General features: G+C 40.6%; 1 protein-coding gene across 4 annotated transcripts in view; it reads left to right on the forward strand.

Annotated features, from left to right (window-relative positions):
* MID1 (midline 1) overlaps window positions 1-21,224 on the forward strand; it is a 260,162-nt gene that overhangs the window by 157,757 nt on the left and 81,181 nt on the right. Inside the window, exon 1 of one of the 4 annotated variants that reach the window (XM_083437452.1) lies at window positions 539-848. The exons of 2 other annotated variants lie outside the window; for them this stretch is intronic. The gene's annotated coding sequence lies outside the window, so the exon portion shown is untranslated. Of the gene's footprint in view, window positions 1-538; window positions 849-21,224 lie in introns of those variants that run through there. One more of the 4 variants, XM_083437456.1, reaches the window with a different exon arrangement.

Consider the following 21,224-nt stretch of genomic DNA (forward strand, 5'->3'; position numbering starts at 1 on the left):
ATGGGCATTACTTTCGTTCCTTTCTTTTTAAAACACCTTTTAAAAATGCTACTCAAGGCTATTGCCATTTAGTATGAGTCCTGGATATGAGAAAGTATATAATCTGCTGGTGAAAACTTTAGAGTCGTAAAACGTGCCCGTTCTTTTGTGTAGCACTCTGCATCGCTATCGGGGAAGGGTGTAGCTATGCAAATGCAATGCACATTCTTATTAACATTGTTCGAGCTTGTTAAGCAATTCCGCCTTTCATAGCCACAGTTATGTAGGAGAGAGATTGTCACTTGAGTTTCAGCTTAACATTTTATTTTTAATCAAATATTTCATTGGCGTATCCCAGGAGCCTTTCAGGTTCAGAGTGGACACGGAGAAGTTAGATAAGAATGAAAATAATCTCTCATACCACAAATTGACTTCCCCCTTTGTAGCCTGAGACACTGTTTCCAGCTGCTTTTCAGCCTCTTAAATCCTTGAAAGCTTTCCTAATCCTCGTGTAGGCAGCCCTTTATGTGTGATTCCTCCCTCCCCCTTCTCCTGATTGGTGAGGCTATTTCATGGCCTAATTCAGCCAACTACGACATATCTGAGCTGTGATTTGAAATAGGAGCTCGGCGGACAGTTGGCTCGCTTCTCCTGACTTGCAATAGGCTAGCAGGGAGAGGGCACAACAAGGTGGAAAAACTTGACATTGTCTTGACGAGCGCGCTCTCTCTCGAGCGGGGGACACATACGGAAGGAGCAGGGAGGCGGAAAGTTGCCGGCTTGTTGGGAACTGCGCATGGGATTTCGTTTCCTCCTGAAACTCTCCTGTTTCTGGCTGGATGGATAATGGGATTCTAAACATGAGGCAGGTAAGACACACGCGGCAAAAGCTGCTCTGGCGGCAGGAGGCGAAGGGGGAAACCCAGAGAGGTGGGTTAGGGGGACTGGGTGGTGCTGATCATTCGCATTTAATTACTTGATTCTGTAGAGCTGTGGTTCCTTTTTGAGTTGGAAGCTGATTTTGCAAGTTTTGCAAACCCCCCCCCCCCCGGGCAAAAAAGCTGGTAGTTGGTGACGTCATTGGCAAGGGCGATCGGGCTTTTTTGGGGGGGGGGTGATGGCAAAGGATCCCTTCCCGGGATTTGCCTTCTCAGCTCCCGTTTGCTCAGCTTTAAATGGGTGGCATCGCATCTCTTGCGCTCCTACCTTTTGTTCGTGACAATCCACAGTAGCATAAGTTGCTGGGCTCCTGCAAGCATGCCATCAAATGCTGAGCGTATATAGCATTTATAACCAAAACGTCATTATTTTAATATTTCAACACCTTTTGCTCGTTAAGCTCTTGCAGTTCTTTTATTTATTAAACGAAGGGAAATGCTATCTATTCACATTCCAGTTTAGCACATGTAAGGGCTAACAAAAGAGTCTGTTGTTGTAATTTGTGAAGTTTTCAGTACTGGCAGATAAATGGTTGATGATTTTTGAAATATATATATTTCAAAATATTCCATATATATATGTGTGCCATGGCAGATTTTTGTTGTTTCTTAGTTTTCATTTGGGGGTGGGGAACCCTGTTCTTTAAAGATTCCTTTTTGATTATTACATATTTAATTAACAACTGACTGGGACGATGCCAATACCTGGAAGGTATTTTTTGTTTGCGGGTTGCAGGTGGAGGTGGGGTGGAGAGAAAGACAGAGGCTGCAATCCTACTTACCTGGGAGTAAGTCCCATTACATTCAGCAGGAGTTGCTTCGACACTGTTAGGATTGCACTGTGAATCTGCTTAACTCTGTAATCACGAAGAGTAAAGAATAGAGACAGTTTGCACCTGTATGGACAATAAAACTCCTCATATTCTTTCCATTTTCAGAAAACAAGATTGGAGGAGTATTTTAATGGTGATCAGAGTAATTTCACAAACAAGAATGAGAGGGAAATTCAGGGAATATTGCTTCCTTGAGATGCCTACTTGTGGAGCTGGCTCGCCTTGTAGGAAAGCAATTTATTTACTTGTGTTCAATCAGATCATTTTCCGTGCAGTGCCTGGAGCATCCTGGGATTCATTATAACCACCAGAGGGAGCTTGGCTAAGAGAAGTTTTCAAGAAAGAAGCTTAAAGATACTTTAAAAAAGATTTCATGTGTACTCTTTCGAAAGTAGTCAGGACTCCATTCTACATAAATGTTGAGTAAGGTACTTCTGGTTAAAATGAAGTTCCAGGTGACCTTTAAAAAGCAAATGACAAATGTTTGAGGGAGAGGGAGGCCAAAAAAAAAAAATGTAATAAGGAAGGGAAGATGTTTAAAAAGAAATGGTTGATGGTGGTAATGAAATGCACGTAAGTGGTATTGATGAGCACAAAAGGAAACCTCATTAGACTTGTCCACCTCAACATACACTTAACTCCCCTGCTCAGGGTTGGTTTTTTGTTTGTTTTGGCCTGGTGATAATTTAGCTATTCTAAACAGCTATTGTATCTTTCCTGTGTACACTTGACATTGCTCGTATTTGTCAATTGTGCAAAAAGAGACACTTACGACCCTCTTTATGTGCTTCTTCATTAACACCCTAGTCACGGATGCACCTGTCCCTTCTATGCCTGTCACTTGGAGCCGTATCTCACATTACAAGACCCAAGAGTGGTCTCAGAATGGCAAAGGGATACGAAGTGTTTCATCTGATTGTGTAATTCGCACTTCTGGCATGCGCCGTGAGAATCTTGATGTGTATTTGCAGTGCACATGTCTGAGCAGGAGTCAGTTGCATGTATTAGGGATCCTGATTATATATTTTTGCAGCACCACAGCGTGCTCCTGTATCTTAAGATTGCAGTATAGGAAACAGACCCTGTTCTGAATCAGCAGTGCGGATACTCCACTTAAATTAGTTCCTTATTAAGGCTGTCAAGAGAGGGCTCCTGAGACTTACGTTTTTACTTGCTCTGTACTTAGAAGTAAACACACACACCCCAATGCTCTTTGGGACTTGTTCCAATCCTATGTTGGGAGTCCTCAGTACAGTTTCTAGGGATCTCATTCAGAACATGAATTACTTCTACGTAAATGTGTGCAACGCAGTCCTAAGCATGTTTACTCAGAAGTAAGGCTGTGGTATCAAAGTATGGTTAACTGAACTTTGGTGTGTACCAGCCTTAGAAGTGAACTGTGATGGACACATTTCTGTGCCCTATTTCTTCTTATAGTAGCCTTTAGTGAAATATCTGTTTATCTTCGTGTACTGAACAAAATTCCATCAAACCAGCAGATCAATCAGCTAGCATTCTTTAGCAGATGGAACAGTTCATGCACATCCAGACAGAGACTGACATTTCTTCTAATGTTTATTGGAGGTTTGCAGAGCTGAAGAACTAACAGGGATTCAAAAACTGAGAGTTGAATACAATGAGATGAATGTGACCAAAAGCCAGAGATGTGAGCAAACTGAAAACTAATCCTGAATTTAAATTAAAAGTATAATAAATAAAATGACACTTGGACAAAAACAGGCTATCTGTTATCTTCCAGCCAGTTTCTCATAACAATGATGCTACAGTTTGGATTTATTAACTTTGAGGCACAGTGATGTGTCTTACTATGAAATGGAGCCCCTATATTGCCCTGATAAATGATCTTGACCAATGCAAAATATAAATTCTCAAGAATGACAGAAAGGCATAGATCTGTGTCTGGGTGCTGTCTGGAAGAGCAAGAATTAGCTACAGAAATGTAATATGCTGCCAGCCATACTGATAAGATTCAGCCTTCACTAAAGCAGAAGCAAGCCAGGAGGTTCTATAGAGAACTAACTATATAGCCTTGATTAAACAACTGCCTGGGACATTATTGGAAAAGCAAGGCACAAGTCATTAAATATATTAAAAATATTGATTGATGTGTTATGCGTATGCTGTGCTATGAAAGGCTGCAAGAACCAACATTTATTACAGGAATAATTGTAAACATAGGAGGAATGATATCTCTGTGGGCAGTGATGGAAAACTCAACTACCTATGTGGCATTTGAAAAACTACTTTTGCTCCTTTGAAGATGTGTCAGGCTTCCACACGGTCATCTAATCTCTAACCTGCTTTTTGTCATTTAAGGAAATGGCAGGAGGATGTTTTCTGCAGTTGAAGCAGCACGTATAGCATGCTCAGTTAACTCTGTGCCTCTTTCAGGATTATATTCTGTTTTAATATTTATCTTCCGTGTCATTTTTGAGGAAAAGCAGGTTACAGATTTAAAAGCACAAACTTTGGGTTAAGAATTCGCAAGGCTTAGTAAGGATGCTAGCAGGAGCGGTTTACTTGAAAACTGGAGAGGGCAGTGTGGGATCTTCTAAAGACTCCCTTACTCTTTACCTTATACACTAGGTACAGTATTTCATTGCAAGTTGGGAGTTGCTTGCTTGCACAAATCCCCACCACCTTCTACAAACTCCTTCAGCACTGGAGATGCATTTCAGCAGTATTTTGCGATGGACTTTGACAGAAAGTGGGAAGAAGCCAGCCAGCACTCTGATTCCAAGTAGATGGAAGAAAATTTGGTTGTTAGCAAGTGGATGTATTTAGGACTAGAATATTCTGAGAACTGAACAGAGAGGGGAGGTGGGGGATTAGGAAGAAATTCATCTAAAACTTAGCACTTAGCTTAGATTAACTTAGTTCTATGGGTGGCTAGCAGAAGTCGTATGAAGTGTACTGGGACTTACAGACAGGTGTGCCTAAGAACGCAACCTAACTACACACACCCCTACAATTGTCTGCCCCCTTTTGTGTATATTCTTTTAATATCCTCCAGTTTCCCTACTGAACTGTTTCTATTCCGTAGCTTACCGTAATTATTGCTTAGAAGAAGAAGAAAATCTCCTTTAAAGCGTTGACCTCAGCTTTTAGTGAGAGTTTCCCCATCTTTTTGTACTGCTTCTCTGACTGAAAGACAAATGTACTTCGTGTCTGAGAATGTTGCTGTTGTATCTGATGGATAATAAGGGAAGAAAAAGTAGATGGAGTCCATAGGCTGTGTATCAGTTAATTAGTGGCTGGACATTACCCAGTAGGAAGTCTGGGAAAGGTTTTTGTGTATGTGTGTGTTGTCTGCTTTCTTTGATCACTTGTGTGGTAAATAGACATGCAGAGTAACTATGGCAACATGTGCTGTAGGTTTGTGGGAACAGGGGAGACTCAATCACTCAACAAAGGATAGTTTGTTAGAATAGTTGGTTATGATTACAAAAAGGTGGTAACAATCAGGCTATTTAAAAACATGCGTTCTGGGAGGAAAATGCACATTTATGTTACCAATTTAAAAGCAAAATATGTTTCTGTAACTACAAAGGGTTGCTTTGGTGTAAAAGGAAAGCAGAAAGAAATATGGGACTTGATTTAATTTTTTTAAAAAAATTGACCCTTTCATAAAATTAAATGGGCTAACATTTGTGGAGGCTTTAAGTATTGCACTGAAATCAAACCGAGAGGTCATGATAATGGCATAGGCAGGGAGGGTTAGCTTGGAAGAACAGCTTTCTGCAAACCCACAAGCATTTCTGTACTGTACATGCTTTCTTAAACTTGTGAAAATAAAGTACCTATTCCTGTTACCTGCCTGTAGAGGTCAGACTTGAAATTGAATTGCTTCCTCCAAATCCTTTTAAGGCAAAGCCATGGGAAGGAATGAAAGGGAACGCCACTTTCTGTATTAGTCTTACATAGAAATGCTCATTAATATAGTTTGTTTGTATAGTTTTAATTCCATAATTATATTGCAAAATGGATTGGTGCAAAATCGCTTGGTGAATATATCTTCTTGCGTCCTCACTAAATATACACATTTTATATGCTTTTAAATTATTTACTTGTATGGCTCCAGATGATCCCCAATAGACTTTTAGTTGTTCTGCCAGCAGAAAGCTTTTGTGACAGTAGGACGCTATACAGGCAAGGAGGGGATTTTTGGATTCAGGTTAAATCATCATTCCAGAGATTGTAATCAAAATACAAATTAATGTGTTGGTTAAAAACTATTTACCATTCGAAGTGCTGCCTCATACATATACTTACTCAAGGCACTATTAATTCCCATTTAACCCTATGGCCCAATTTGGTTTTAACACTAAACCATCTTTTAGCACAACCTGAATGAGCCTGGCCAAGCCTTGGGTGCATACAGGAAAGAAGATGGAAGCACCTACAGTTCAAATTAACTACTTTGTTGTTACATTTGAGAAGGACAGAGTTTAAACAATGGTTTATTGAAGCGAGCCACAAGCAAACCATGGTTTCTGATCTTGGCTCTTTCAAATAAACCATAGTTTAAAGTAACTAAAGTTTCCTATTCAAACACAACATCAAAATGTGGTTAGTTTAAGCCAGAAAACAGTTGTGTCTAGTCTCCTCCTCCGCTGTGCACTGGTGGGAAGGAAGTAAAGACTTGAGCTCAAACTCTCAAGTTCATGCACATGGTTATCTATGGCTTGACATCACATCCAAACTTGGTTTTTGAGTAGAGGATAATCTATGATGATTGCTTCAGTTGGTCAATCCCTGTCCTTTGAACACTAGCCATCATGTTACAAGAAAACTCAAATAGCAACATCAATTTAAAATCCTCAATAAAATATATCTGAAAGTTTCTGGCCCAGAGGGACTGTAGAAAATGATGTACTGCACATGGTTTATCTATGGGATACATATTCATTGCAGTATGCACACTAAGAAGTTTCTGGCAACTTAAAGACTAAAAAATTGTTATGGTATGAGCAAGGGTCAGAGACCTTTTCCACTTTGAGGACCACATTGCCTCATGGGCAGCCTTCCAGGTGCCAGTGGCGCCAGAGGCAAAAAAGACCAAGCAACATATGTGCCTCTCACATTGTCCATTAGGCCACATCAAAGTGGTTTCTCTCAGACACATCTTTCCGTCATCCATCCTGGCAGGCCAGAGGCATCATCACAGTTCGGACACATTCCGGCAGGACAAAAGTACTTGAGGAGGTTGGTGAGGAGTGTGGCTTGGGCACCATCCCTGAGGCCAGATAGAGAAAGCTGGAGGACTATCCCCTGGGGCTGAGGTTCCCCACCATGGCATAAGCGTCCATGAACACAAGCCCACTTGATCAGATGAAGTGGGCTTGAGTCTATAAAACCTTATTGATCTCATCTTAAATCATTTCCAGACTACTTTCTAAACTGTACTAAAAAGCAACAACATTAAAGCAGCATTACAGAACTAGAAATTCAGTGTACACCAGGGGGAAGAGTTAGGTCTTTCCAAGACACATGAAACAACTGATGAATGATGGTTTATGAATGATGGAGGGGAAGGAATTCCAGAGTGCAGGGGCAATGGGAGAAACTCCCTGTTTTTGAGTCACTGCCCTGTGGTATTCTATAGGGTTCGGTGCCGCAAGCAAAATTTCCCCAGATGACCATCTGTGTGATCTTACAGGTCTACGCAGGTGTAGGCAGCTTGATCCTTTAGGTAACCTAGTCCCAAGTTGTTCTGGGCTTTATGTGTTACTTAGAAGACCTTTTGCATGGCCCTGTAGGCAGCCGGCATCCAGTGCAGTTTCCTCAACACATCCAGGTGTGCCACTTAGCCGTCTAGCCACAGTATTCTGCAACTGCTGGAGCAGGCCCCACATAGTGTCCAGTTGTGACATTGTGAATCACAGTGGCCAAGCCATAATGAATTTGTTAGAGTGAGGTTCAATTACACCTGCCTGCTTGCACAAAAGGATTTCCGCTAGCGTGATGGGACTTCCAGTTTCTCACCTCCAGTCCAAACCTCTGGAACAGATGTTGAGCATATGCAGCCTGGGGGAGGAAAAGCCAGAAAAGCCCTGTTATGTTGGATCTCAACTTTAGTTTTTAAGGTGCCACAAGACTCTTGGTTGTTTTTGCTGCAGGAAACTAACAAGGCTACCCTTTCTGGAGATCACTGTGGTATCATGCGCTGTAAGGTAAATACTTTTAAAGGCGAAAGCCCAGCTGTCTTCTTGTGCCCATGAATTCCTTTGCAGTTTTTGAGCTTGATTATTTTTACTGCTTGTGTTGTTTCAGACATTCGATTGTTTGCTATTTAAATAGAATTCTAAAATGTCCTATTATTTTATTGGAAGGTGCCTGGAAATAAAAAAATAAATACAAATCAGTGTCCAAAGAACATAGTTTATATGTTTAAACGCTGTTGGCATACTCATTTTAAAGCATCAACATCATCAACTTTTTAAAGCATCAGTATTAGTCAGTACAGTATAGAGCCAGTGTTTTGTGATGGAGAGCAAGTGTCCTGCTAGAAGCAACATTGGAAAATCCATGATCTAGTCTCTTGCTGTTTTAAAAAATGGCTGTGGGTCAAAGCTGTCAAAGTTTCCCATTTTTTTAAGGTAAATTCCCTTATTCCGAATAGGATTTCCCTTGTAAAAAGGGGAAAGTTGACAGCTGTGCTGTGGCTGGCTCTAGATTGAGACCACAGTGGGAGCGATGAGTTTTGAGGGGCTTAACTCAGTGCTTGATTTGCTCACCTGGCAGTTCAGTTGTGGAGAGAGGTTTGTAGTGCTGCTGAAAAACAAGCTTTAAGCTCTCTTTTTAAACTATACTTGACTTTTGCCTTAGAACATCTTACAATATTACATTGAAAGTGTGAGGAGATGACTTCTAGGCACAGTGCAATATGGACTATCCATCTGTGGACAATTTATTTTTGCTATTCCCATGTATTACTTTTATTGGGCAGTCTGTGGGCTTTTGTTATTCTGCAATCCATCTTTTCTTCTGGCCTGCCTGCACAAAAAAGGGAGGCATTTTTGTTTCCTGCTGTGGCTCTTTTCAAACTTGATTTCATCATAACTGGGGAACAAACCTGAGTGGTTTCTTTCCTGTTGACAGCTGAATCCTTATTTGTTAGTGAGTTACACTGAGTTTCAGTGGGGTTCAGAGGAAGAAAACAAAGATGGTGATCAGGTCCTATGATGAAAGTCCGGATATAAGACTATTAAAAGGCAATATTTAAAATTTGCAGGGTTTTAACATAGTTCACGGAGCAAATTTGTTACCATTTGCACCAGAGTGTAGAACCCAAACAACGGGTTTGTAGTATAAGAATGGGGATTTCAATTGAATATTAGGAAGAATTTCATAATGGTTATGTGTTATCTTACAATGTAACAGACTGGCTTCGAAGGTGATAGTCCCTCTTTCCTTAGGCAGACAGCATGCCTTGGTTCTCAAGTCTAAGAAGGTTCCATTGGAGGGTCACTGTGATAGTAGATAATATTAAGACGGAGCCCCAATTTGACTCAGCATTAAGTAGTTTGCTATGTAATACTTGCAACTAAATCACAGAATTGTAGAGTACGACCTCAAACAAAGGTTATTTGTTTAAAAATTTCTGTTGGTCTGCCCTAAAATATTTATAGTCCACCTTCTGGTTCCATAAAGAAGCCCACCAACAGATATAATAAGAACAGAGAGTAAAACACTAAATCAGAGCCATTATACGTCCCTCCTGTAAAGGGAAGCTTCTAGTTGAAGTTGAAGTTGACAGTATCTTCAAGCTATACAGTTTCTACGCAATAGCAGCTGACTATGAAAGGCATAAGGATGACAATCTTAGTTAGACTCACTATGACAAAGTTTGAGAATCAGCCTTAAAAAAAACCAGGCAGTTGGTCAGGAATTACATATGCAACATGAGAAGACAACACACACACACACACACACACACAGCTAGCACAGGAAAATATTTCTAGCTTTATACACAGTATTGTGTGTGTGAAGGAGAAGTGAATCGCACTGCTAGATTGTAGGCAACATTTGGCTGGTTACTACGCAAATGTGCTTACAAAGACAGTACATCCTTGCATGGCAGTCATTGAAAACTTGCGAAATAAAGAGCAGCATCTTCCATTTATGTCTCACCTTGTTGAACCTCAAGAAGCCCTTGTGCACAATGGTAGGTGAAAACTGCTATCCCAGGGCTTTTGTCCTGAGATGACAATCTCTCATTCAAAAAATTTCCTGGGTGCTGCAGCTGTGCTCACTTGCTAGCTGTCCTAGGTCATTCAAAGGCCAGTCAATTTCTCTATGGAATGTGAACTCCACTTACTAGAGAATGCTGCCTTCCTATTGTTGACACAGTCACTTATCCTAGGTGAAAGAGAGGTGAACCAAGAATGCCTGATCTTGCCATGGGCTGCTGATTCTCCATGAGCTTCACTTCAACCTTTGCTTTCTTGTCTTGAACAGTTAAACAAATGGTAGGCTCTGGGGTGATTATCCCAAGATATGTGCATTCTGGTCCACCTCCCTCTTGGGCCCTGATTTCAGTTCACAATGCCCAAACTAGTCTGCTTTTGCTAGACCAATTAATCAGTTTATCCCTTCCTTTTAAAAGCAACGTTAATAATTGGGGAGGTGGGGTGGCAATGTCAGAGACAGTGGTAAATGATGTAACTTTAATGTGTATCAGACCTATGAAACCCATTCACTGCATTAATTTCACTTTGAGATTTATGGTTTTAAAAAATGGGTTAAACCCTTTATTAAAAGGGTTTTTAATGTTATGTTTTGTATTGTGATGAAAGAAGCCAAACAAAGCAATTCAGCTAAGGATTTCTTCTCCAGTTTAAAATTCTAAAAAGTGGGCTGTGGTTGTGTTTGGTTTGATTAAACCAATATGGTGATAAGATATTAAAGGAGAGCGACAACATTATACACATTGATAACAGAGGACATTAATGCCTGCAGCCACAATCTACATAGTGAATTCTAACGGGGGATGGGGGGGGATGGCTTCTTACGTTAGATAGGTCAATGTGATTTGACCTAGTTTTGCTTTGCTACTTAGAAATTATGTCAGTATTACTTATGTCACTCCCTTGGATGAGCAATTTAACATCCTTTTTTGCATTGCAGTATTCTCCTAATACTCTATATGTTTACTTATTCTGTCGTATGATCCTTCAGGCAAAATATTGCAATCTGGATATAGGACAAGAAAAAGCCACTAGGCTTTGTTTTGAAACATGTCCTTGCTTTTGGTGAAAAGAACCATTTATTTGTCTTAAAAATATATAGAAAATCACCTTTGAAATTCTAAAATCCTCTCCTGCATCCCTCCATATAATCCTTATGAAGATTAAATAATGAATAAGGCCATGGGTGCAATTGGGATGTGAACTGATCCTGCTATTGCTATGATGTCTTCCATCCTATATTATTATTTTTGACATTTATGCTGAGTGTGAGAATAGTTATCTCTTGAGTTTTCCTTCAAACTCCTGAATGCACTGAAACAGTCTTAAATGCTAACAAATTTTATTTAAAGCATAAGCTTTCATGAACTAGAGCTCCCATCATTAGTTGCAACTACTAGCTGACTTTTAGAATACATCTAAAGGCAGCCCTGTTCAGGGAAGCTTTTAATGGTTGATGTTACCCAGTCAGATGGGTGGCATATAAATAAAAAATAATGATTTTAAAATATTAATTTTATTATTATATTGTATGAAAAACAAAACCTTGTTGAGAGAAAAGAAAACAAAATGGCCATATCCACTAAATCAGTTCATAAAGAGAATAAAATTGAATGCACCGCAAATTATGCACACAAGGTCAAATTTTAGGGTGTACTTGAGATTGCACCTGAATCTTGCAGTCCAGACTACCTTAAAAGTTACATATCCCCTGAATAGTAATTTAGGGAATATGCAACTTTAATTGCATTAAGTTACTATTTAAAACACAAAATGTTTCTCACTGGTTTAAGGAGTAACAAGTAAAATTAACGCTGGTTGTGGTTGTGGTGTGTGTGCCTGTGCATGGTGTTGTTGTTTTTTAGGAAACCATGCTATGTCAACACACGTTAGAAATTTAATCAATCAATCTTTCAACAGTTTTGTGTTTGCTGTTTTTATGGGGGGGTCATGAGGTTGGTAATTGCCTCAAACTAACATGGACAGTTGCTTAACTAATATTTGTGTTGACATTGGGTAAGTAGTTCCGAGACTTTTTTTGCCAAGTCCTTGAGAATTAATCAAAAGAAAGTTGTTCAAGTTTATGTTGGCTGGTTTATAATGGCAAGCTCCCTTTGCTGGTGATGCGCCAGCTTGCATGTCAATAACTAATTGCAGTTTTGAAGTCTGACACTCATCGGCCACACATTTTCTCTGCTTGTCAACTCTTGTAAATAGACTATCGGCAAGTAAAAAAATCACATTAAGTTAAAGTAGTTAGTGAGTCTTGAAGATTTATTTCAAAATATGGGCACTGGGTGGTATGAGCTGAGTTTGAATTAATCATTCGTCTTTGTAAAGAGCAGTGTCTAGCATCATCCTGAAGGTCATTACAAGCCATTGGGACAAATGAGATTATGCTTCCTCTGTACTGTGCTATTGTAAGCTGTCAGTGCACCACAATTACTATCAGGGACTGAAAAATGTGTTTGGCACACAATACCTATTCTGGCTTTTGAGAGTTTACCTGGCATTGCGCTCACACTTTCAGGTATATCTTTAAATTTTGAGGATTAGTAGCATTATTTTTTAAAGGTCAAATAAAGCTGTGATGCTCAGGATGCTGAATTCTGGATCCATTTTCTTCATTCAGTATCCCACATCACATTCCTGACAACAACTAAAGCTTTATGATAGTGGTGCAAGTTTGAGAGAATTCCTGCAACAGTTGTCTATCGCTTTCCCAAACTAATTCTTGTTGTAATAAGCATCCATAAAAGTCTTCCAGCAATTTTCTAGTAATATAGCTGACTCCCCCCCCCCCCTTTCCAGGAACAGGCAGACCAGAGAGAAAGTATGGGGTTGCAAATATGCATGTTCCAGCACTCCATGAAAGTTTTTAAGAGGTCTGAGGAAAGGTGAGATTTTCCCATTAGGCCCAGCACAGTTAATGACTGACACAAAAGAAAACCTACTGAGTGAGTGACAATTTGACATTACACGTCTTGGTCCAATAAAAGTGGGCTAAGCAACATCTTAAAGCCAAAAATAACTGTTACAGATCTGGGGTAACAGAGGTTGAGGGTGCAAGGGCACCCATAGCTGTGAGAGTTATTGAATGTTATAAATCAGGAAAGGGAGTAGAATTTTGATGATATTTGAAGCATTGAAGGGAAGATGCCAAGCGGTAGATTTAACATACAGGCTGAACTAGATCCCATGTTCAGATCACGGATAGTGATGCTGCTAAGAGCACAAGGAGAACTAAGTACCGAGCCATTGTGTAAAGGTAAAGGACCCCTGGGCAGTTAAGTCCAGTCAAAGGTGACTATGGGGTGTGGTGCTCATTTCGCTTCAGGCCGAGGGAGCCACCGTTTGTCCACAGACAGCTTTCCAGGTCATGTGGCCAGCATGACTAAACTGCTTCTGTCACAATGGGACACCATGACAAGTGCCAGAGTGCACGGAAATGCTGTTTACCTTCCTGCCACAGCAGTACCTATTTATCTACTTGTGCTAGTATGCTTTCGATCTGCTAGGTTGGCAGGAGCAGGGACCGAGCAATGGGAGCTCACCCCGTCGCAGGGATTCAAATCACTGACCTTCCAACAAGCCTAAGAGGCTCAGTGGTTTAAATCACAACAACACCCATTCCCCCTACCAGGCCATTAAAGAACAATTGACCATGCAGGTGCTGTCCTCCTCCCCAGTTCTGTATTAATTAGCAGAAGACAATAGCAGAATTGAGAGGGAGAAGTTACAGGAGGCATGATATTGCACAAGGAAAATGTGCCCTTTTTTGAAAAATAGAGGGCTGGATAAGGCATTGGGAGCAAGCAGACAGCTGGGAGGAGTTGCTTGGAGCAAGGGTTCTTGGGAAGGAGAAGGGTAGAGCCAGAACTCCAGGCAGAGGCCATGCCATCTTGGTAGGCTGGAAGAGAGATACAGTCAGGGATGCCAGCTCCTTGGGGCCTAGCCCTTTGTGGAGGGGGGAGTATTTTGGGGGTCCAAAAAGTGCAGAGCACAGTGCAGCTCTAGTGACCAGCATTGGTGGTCCACCTTCAGCCTGAAGGACCATGATGCAACCCCACTGCTGAAGCTAAGCAGGTCCAAGGTCTGGTCAGTGCCTGGACAGGAGATCAGCTGGGATTCACGACACCTTTTGCTCTATTGAAGAAAGGCAGCATATAAATGTGATCAGTAAGATAAAGAATCCCATCCATATCCTTGCACCCGGGCTGGGAGAATACTGTGCTGGCTGTTTGCTAGCCTGAAAATTTCTTGCTGATCTAATGCTGTAAACATGAAAGCAATACACCTGTCATGTCACACCTGAAAGCAAGCACCAGGAAAATCTTGTAAAAGAAATTTAAATTGGTTTCAGTGGGAATCCCAACACTTGAAAGAATTTTGTTAATGACTAGACAAAGTGACAGCTAAAAATTTTCTTTCTTACAGCATAATGAAAAGCCCATAGGATTAGATCACTGGGAATTATCAAAACTTTGATATAAACCCATGCTAATAAAGAGCATGTTTTTTCTCACAGCGACAACAGACTTCAGTTAACCTTACTATTAGGAACAGAATGGCTATGGGGAGAGGGGAATCACAAAATTGAATTGCAGAGTGAAGGCCTCAGTATACAGTAGTCTGATGCTGGGAAAGCTGCAGAGTTAAAAAGTATTAAGAGGTTTTGCCTGTTATCCAGTGCTGATGTATAATTACACTAAAGTTTACATTTGCTTGCAACAGTGACTCTTGTTATATTTGTTTCATGGCAAATGTGGATTGGAGATCAGCCGGGTTCTGAGTGTGCAGTATTTGGAACAGACAGCTGAGAATTGGTCACCTGTCTAGCTTTTGCTCATGTTTTTGATCATTGCATTTTTACTGAAGCTGTCTAAACCGTGCAGCTATCAGTAAAGGCTGAGAACTGCCCCACTGTATTATTTTTAACAAACTAGATAAAGCGCCACTGTGGTCCTACAGATGCCAACTACTGCTGTGTTGCTAAGGGCACCCAGCGACACAACTTTATCAACCTGGCGTTGCTATTAGGTGAACCATTTTGCCCAGCAGAACTTCCACTGTAGATGCAAGCAATATCACCTTCCTCCTTCCCTCTGTCAGTCAAGATCCAGCAGCATATCTGCAAGCAAATCTATGAGAGCTAGCAGCCTAGAGTCTAAGCAGCAAGGAATACACACACACACACCTTTAGACTGAGGGCAAGGATGCTTGGCTTTTTATACAATACGGTTTTCGGAAAGCTCTGCCATAAGGGATAAACTGGTATACGTATATGGGTGCAAATGTGGCTCTTAAAAAATAATATTAGAAATAGCTACTTCTGGGCCTTATCAGGACTACAGTATGCTGGGAGGTAAGGAAAAAGATAGCATTGGGTAAAAGAAGGGATGTGTACATGTGACATTAATGTGGTTAAACCATCCAATGTACCTTTTTCTTGTCCCTAAAAGGGTAAAGAAAAAGGTGTCAGCCCTACGAACGCAGCTTGGACTTAGTACTTGCAGGACTAAGGAGGACATTTAGCATGGCTTTATAGGTTTCTGAAGCACTATAGAATATGGCTGACCAAGCTGTAGGAAGAGTTTACTTGTCTGGGAGGGCTGGCATGGTAGTAGATTAATCCTGTCTTTCAGTCAGGATATGACACACTCAGATGTCATTTGAACATCTAAGGGTGCAATTTATGTCCAAAAATTTCCCTTTCTTACGCTACCGTGTTTCAAAATGTTAGATGTTAGTTATCTGCAACAATTAGGTTATTTTATGTTTTGCTTAAGCTGTGTGTGTGTGTGTGTGTGTGTGTGTGTGTGTGTGTGTGTCTACACACTCTAAGGGAAAACTAATAAAGTCTGTGGTAGCATGGGAAGGAAAGAAGAACAATTTTAATGCTTTGAAGTCTATCACTTAGAGAGAATCTTATTATCATAACATATTATGATTTATTCAGCTGAGAATAAGAGATAAAAGAGAGTAGAAAACAAGGTCATAGTTCCAGGAAGGAAGTTGAGGTTTACTGAACATTGAAATGGCATGGCATTGTAATAAGAGATGCAAACAGTAGACATTTGGCAAACTCAGATGCTGCTATACATAACTTAAACAATGAGATAATGCGTAAACGATAGACTATCCTGTGTAGCCACTCAAAACACCCCATTTAGACAAATCTGATTTAGCACCATTGCAAAAGCACCTATTGATTTATGCTCTTGAAGACTAACTTGTGAACACTATAAAGTTCTTTCTGACCATACCTGAAGCTTCAAATCTCATCAGAGAAAGTCTTCAAAAAGTCCTGCAAATAAAATTTGGTTTTGGACTTAGCGTGGAAACTGAAATCTTAAGGATGCTTTCATGGGAATGGGTCTCATTGAAATTGCAACACAGAAAAATTAGACAAGATCCTGCAGCTCATTGAGCAGTCCAAATGGTGGTATCAGTTGCAGGACCACCTCAGCTTAACATGGCATCAAAGATAAAGCCAGTATGGAAAAATTAAAGCCACTGCCTGAAGTAGTCATATTGTGGGATCTGTTAAGCTAGGTCATTTTAGCTGAACATAATTATTCTGCTTTGGAACAGTTTGCCAAATGCTACAGACTTTCTTAGTTGAATCAGTGCAAAAAAGTAAATGTAGAACAAGCCAAAAAAGCTTGTTTCTCAATAGGCTATTTCTACTATATCACTTTCTGTAGATACTATTAAATGCTAGTTTGTGCATTTATTCATATATTTATTGAATATTTATTTAGGCTGCCGTTTGGGGACACTTCGGAAGATTTAATGGTTTTCAGTGAAGAAGCACCCGGGCTTGTGTTGCTAAATTATTTTTGAGGAAAAGCTTGTCTTTGTGCTTTTAGGACTGCATTATGGCAGCTCATTTTATCTGTGCATCTAAACATATAGATAAAAAGATGTTTCCCACAAACTAAAGAAGGCTTTAATGTGATGTAGAGCATAAGAAGGGGGCTTTAGGGTCCGGTAACCCGGGAGGTCTAAAGTTCATGGAGCTATTGCTGGAATTGTCCGCAGATTAATTTGTGGTGCTGCCAGTCAGGATAGTGCTTAATACTCTCCCATCCCCAGAATTACTTATGCATGCTGATTTATCAGGTCACAAGCAGAGGAACAAAAGAAGAGGAGAAATAGGGGGAGCTGTGCACAGATAGATGGCATCTGAGCAGTTCTTTTATCAAAAAAAAAGAAATCTCAAAAGAAAACGAGGGTTGGTGAAAATCAATTGATCAAGAAAGCTGAAGCAGCCACAAAGGAACAATTTCTGTATTCCTAATGAGTCACACATCACTATATGGTTGCCAAAGGAAGTGCAGGTCAATGAAAGGAAATGCCAGTTTGTGATCATGAAACATGTTGTGTGTTGTATGCATGTGTGTGTGCGCACGCACGCACACACGCCCCTCTGTGTTTGTGATTTTATAAAATAGTCATTTTTCAACTCTAATTTCTGGAATGCAAAGTTTATCATTCTTAAGTTCAGCAATATTGCTTATGCACTGGTACGTGGATAGCGTTAGGAAAGGAAAAGCTAGACTTTGTTATTATTGTAGTAAAATACAGGTAAATTCAGTTGTTCAGGCTGTTTCAGGCTGTTACTTTGTTTATATAACCAACAAACATAGAAAGACTTCTTCCATTCTGTTTTAAAGTATGCTAAAGTGCCTATAGTTCTTCTTTAAGTCAACTTTCTCAAATCATGATTGCCTCTAGCATCAAGTCCCGTTAAGCACTTAACTTTTTTGCAGTGGCTATGCAGCTGTCTAATTTAAGTTAGCGCTTAGTGCTTCTATTGTTTGCTTGCCAAACTTTCTTACGTAACTCACCCATGCTAATGAGAAGCGAAAATGTCTTCTTCGTGATCATGGCATGATCACCATATTTACTGCCCATCCTTAAAAAGCATTTCTTCAGCGTTTTGTATAAAATGGATGATGCAGCTGCTCCGTAATAGCATTATGCCCTTAAGCTTTAAGCACTCACAACATCTTCTGATAACATTTTGCTGACAGAACAGTTTGGTAGATTTACTTCATACTATCTGCAAGCATGGGCAGGCCTATGCTGGAATGTAGAGAAGAGACCTCTTCTGCATGTTCTTACGAAGTCTTTCCACAAGGGTGAAAACAGTGGGTGATGGCAGGTGGGGCTTTTGGGACTGGGACAGTGTCTTGTGCTCTTGGAGAAAGTTGCAGAGGGCACTGCCAACCCCTAATCTATACACTTCAATTTACTATCCAGTTCCATATTTCTTCCGTTAGAAGCCACCTTTACTAGTCAGAGGAGCTTGGCTGCTCTCAGAGCAAATGTGGAACTGCTGCTTTTAAAAGACAGCTGCAATAGCTCTGAGGAATTAGTTTTTTGGTACTGCAGTGTGTGGTGGTTCTTGCATCTTTCTGCTCTCCAAGAGCACAAGCTGAAATGGAAATGCACTTGTCTTCAGCACCTCTTTTGGAGCTGTGTTACAGGGCCAGTCCAAGACATTTTGCTACCTGAAGCAGAAGAGCAAATGTCAACCTCCCAATTCAAGGTGTTGAGTACCCAAGCCCTGTCAAGTTATGTTAACACCTGAGGCAGAGAAGTTCCCTAAGTGTCTTTGCCTTTTCCAGACACAACAACAACTATTATTATTATTAACCATTTGTGTGTGTTTTTATGGCATTCAAAATCAGTTGCCTGCTTCAGTTTGCCTAATGATAGGGCCAGCCCTGCTGGGGAGCTTTGAGGAGTGTGGAGCAAGGAACTTTCTTCATTCGTCAGAATATTGAATGTGCAGAGGAGGATTCACATCAGCGTCTTACTTAGAAGGGGAACATGGGAACTGAGCCACAGGAATTACTCGGGAATCCTTATCCTATGCAAGCAGCAGCTAATATCACAAGAGCTAAAGTGGCATCCTGCCTTGGGCACGGGAAAAAAGACTTTCCCATGTTGCACACAACTGATAAGATTTTCCCCAAGCCATTCAGGTGTCTGTAAAGGGCACTGCCTTTCACTGTTGGGGCAGCCAGAATTCTTATAGATTGAACCCCGCTGGGCTTCATGGAATCATGACACAAGAGGGCCAGCCGCCATGTTTTTTCAGTCAGCAATCCACAAATGAATTATTTATATTGCACCGGAGTAAGTTGAATTGGGGCTTCCATTAGGTGCAAGTGTTTTCTAAATCATTGCCTTGGGCATACTGTCACAGCTGCATCTCCTGAACATGTGCATAAAGATGCAGAGGTATTATGAAATGGGGCATGTTATGTATCAGAGGGCACAATTGTGCCCTCAACTTGTAATTTTCTGCAAGGCACATCGAGTGCTTTCTGTAGCTTCGAGGTGAAGATCATACTTTGCAGCCTAGTTTTTCCCTTACCCACTTCTTGCATTAATGAAACACATATTGATCTTTTTTATGCATCTGCAAACTGAAGCACTTAATACATTTATTCTGATCACAAAGTGTGCAAGGAAAAAGCAAGCTGAGTAGACCCTTATTCCTTAAAATAAAAAAAAAGTAAAATGAAGCGAGGTGACATTAGAAGCGCATGGGTAACAAGATCTGCAACTGTATTGTAGAAGGGAGTTGTAAACTTCAAAAGGTTCCTAGCCGCAGGTTTTGTGAGAATATGATGTGTAAATGATATTTACATCAGTGTGCTGCCCTAGTGGCACTTATGCTCCTCACAAGGAATAAGCAAGCTAGTTGTGTGGAGAACAGTTTGCCACTTGAGTTTAATTCCTAAAAGAGAACTTTCTTTCCATCCAGCTGCAGTTTGATAAGCATTACTTGCCCTGTCTTTAGAGTATGGACTCCCCACCCCAGCTGGCATTGCAATGAGAAGTTGAGGGGACATTCTGTTGTTGTTGTTGTGATGGGATTTATTTGATATGATTTGTACTTTTTCCAAGATTTGTTATCTGCTCAGCCATCATGAAAGAAGTTTCTGTTCTTGCTGAACTCATATAGTACTTCCAGAATGTAGCAATTACCATGCCCTCAATTGCTGGTTACTTTATGCAATCTGCAGGTGATATCAGTATCAGGACACTGCTCTGGACCAGAGTGCCTTTGCTTAGATCAGGGATAGTGAACTTGTGACCCTCCAACTCCCATCAGTCCCCACCTGCATAGCCAGTGCATTGCCAGAGGTAATGGGACTTATAGTACGGCAACTCCAGGAGTGCCGCAGGTTCCTCATCCTTGGTTTAGATTATCATGCCTTTGTTTTCTTAGATTTGCTTTACATGCCTGAAGAGTACAAATTTTTGTTTAAGTGTATGATTTCTTACTTGTACATATAGTTAATGCCATTCCCATGAAAAGTGAGGTATTTTCTGCAGAAAGCAAATATCACCGAAAGGATAAATAAAATAATTAACATTTAGTTCACTTTTACTGGTGGGAATGGGGATGCAATTTCTTGGAAAGTCTTCTCTAATTCTGACCAAATTGGTTTATTTCATTAATTTTGTTATTTTCCATGACAAGCCATTATTCAGTTAAAGAAGTTCCAAGATTTTGATATTTCTGATTTACCCGCCACCAGTACCCATAAATGGCACTTGTGAATCGTTGCTTATGATAATACAATCATCCAGCTGTACTGTTCTGTGTTGCTTCTGGTACCCCTTCTTCTGTTTGTGGCTTGCTTATCACCTTGCAGGCGTGGTCTTTGCAAGCATCCCTGGAAAGGAGAGGTCAGAAGTTCCCAGGTAGTCTTCCTGAATCTCCTGAATTGTATCTGACCCTTCACCTCTATTCCCGAAGCTGAGGTGTTGGCTTCGTTCTTGGCAAGCTCCTTCAGGTTGTTAAGTGGCAACAGGGGTGGAAGTGAAACAGGGCCACTGAGAAACAAGAAGGCCAATGAAACAGGCTCATGAATCCTAAGGTATGCAGGAGAACAAAATATTTCCAAAATACATGCCCTGCAAGTTTTAAACTTTTTGTTTGTTTGTTTGTTTTTAAAAGGAAAATGGAAGGGGTCCTGAAGGGGGAAATTTGGCTTGGGGCTGTACATGCTGTGGTTTGTTTGTTTTTTAAATCTCCTTGAACTGTGTGGAGATGTTTCAGGAAGAAGAAAGGGAAAGTGCACCTTTTCCCTTCTCCAGAATTCTTCACCCAAGCTATAAAGCAAAAGGGTGAGTGTTCCCTTTCCCCCTCCCCATCTCCTTACCCCTCCACCACTAACGCTACTTTTGTGGGCTGAAGGATACACTGCACCACTTTTGTTGCAGGTTCCACATGC

Source organism: Podarcis tiliguerta (assembly GCF_965153285.1).
Source record: "Podarcis tiliguerta genome assembly, chromosome: 4".
NCBI lineage: Eukaryota > Metazoa > Chordata > Lepidosauria > Squamata > Lacertidae > Podarcis > Podarcis tiliguerta.